Raw genomic sequence first — 2129 nt, forward strand, 5'->3', positions numbered from 1 at the left:
ATATTGATTGTTGTTTATTCATTATGATGGTTGTATCCTTGTTATATTCTTGTATTTGTGCGACGCCGTGCAAATACAGGGGAGACTCTGTCCGTGTGAACAGTGGATTTCCTGTATTTGTGGCGGATCTGGCATACCCTGGGATTAGGTTTTCAAAAAAAAAAAATTCGCTGTGTTTTAAGGGCGTGACAAAGCCGGACTACACTCGTGTAGGTCCTTAAATGAGATTGGATAATGACATTAAACCGTATTATGACAATCACTACTAGATAGTATAAAGTAGCTGGATTTTCTTGGACATGCTAGTGGCATAGTAATCGACACTTGGTTGACATACTTGGGACATGTAGTATACTTGACAGTATTGCATAGTGCATTATAGTATATACTTGTTTGCCATGTTAGAGCATACTAGATTATGTTTTGGCATATTTGACCATAATAAAATAGATGTACACCATGTTGACATCATGTTATATTTGTGGCATAGTAGTTTAGCATTTCAGTACATGCTTTCATACCGGCAGTTTATTAGTAGTTTCATTTATCTACTTATGTTTTTGGACCTAGTGGTGCATTTTGTTAAGGTCAGTAATTGCCCACTGGGAACTATAAATTATAGTTCTCACGCCCCCTGTTGTTGTCTTTCTTACAGAGCCTTCCACCCCGGGAGAGGCTCGGGATCGCGGGAAAGGAATCGCCTCGAGCTAGATAGCGAGGGATTTGTCGATAGGTGGTTTACCTCTCATTTGGTTTTCTTTTTCGGAGAGGTTGAGGGACTTGTACCATTTTATAGAGACCACCTTTTTATGTATCTTGAGCTTTGTATGGATTCTATGTTGTACTACTCTTCCTTTTATCCTAGTAGTTTAGTTCTCTTTTGTCCTACTCATGGATAGATGCTAACTGTTTTCATGCTCTGATATCTCTAGATACTTATTATCTCTTATTTATTTATCGCTTTTGTTGTAGACGCCTTATATGTGCAGGCATATGGCGGGTCTGGGCATGCACCGGGCAGGCCTCTGCCGGGTCCCGGGGCGTGACATCGAGTGATAGAAAACAAGATAACAAGATTTCAATGAACGATATACTAAAAATCTTGAAAAATTTTGAGTTCATGTATACTAGAAATCCCAAGTATATACAAATTCACGATTATTATTCAAGTAATAATAAACGATCATCTAACTGAACTATTCGATTGTTTAGTCTACTAAAAAAAGTAAACAGGAAAGAACCGAGGTAAGAACCGCTAATGCGATCTAGTTATACCGTCCTCACATACTGTCCCAACCTTCACCATCCGCATCACTTGAAAAATGGTGGGGGGTGAGAACATGTAAACATGCATGTCTTCCCTCCCAGTGGGTACCACAAGCCAACGAAGGTGAGCTTTACCCACCGATAAAGAAAGTGATAACCAAAGCAATGAACAGATATCGTAAGATCAGTAAAAATGAGATAATAATAGACAATAAATGTGTAAATATCACTACTGAGTAGAAAACAATAACTAAGCATAATCAATAGGTATACTGAGATAGTGGCAATAATGGCTAGGAAGGAATTACAACTTCTAATCAGTATATTACTATCTGCTACTATAACTAACTACAGAACGTAACAATGCCTTAACTGGGTGAACGAAACCAATAACCAAAACCACTGCCGTATTGGTCGAAAGACCTCAGGCTAAACCACATTCCGCTCACCCACCTGGCAGATAATCCCGACGGCGCATTTGGTTCAAGTTATGTAATATTACAGAGTATTTCGATATATCCAGGTATCTTGGATTTCAAAATAAGATTACTACTGATTCTGCATTAGTGCGTTTGGTTTGATACAGTAATGTAATGCTGGATTGCAGTGTTTATAGCATTACTATGTTTGGTTCTATCTATAAAATTTAGTAATCTAGACAATAAAATATAGTTTATTCCAAAATTGCGCTTAGCCATATTTCGTAAACTTTTTTTTTATTGCTTATAAATAATATTTTTTACCAAATTTTATTTTAAATAATTTAATATATTAAATTTTAAATTTTAAATTTGAACAAAAATATAATTTAATATTTAATTTAAAATATAAATATAAATTTAAATTTAAAATCTAAAATTTAA

This window comes from Ananas comosus, linkage group 21 (assembly GCF_001540865.1).
Source record: "Ananas comosus cultivar F153 linkage group 21, ASM154086v1, whole genome shotgun sequence".
NCBI lineage: Eukaryota > Viridiplantae > Streptophyta > Magnoliopsida > Poales > Bromeliaceae > Ananas > Ananas comosus.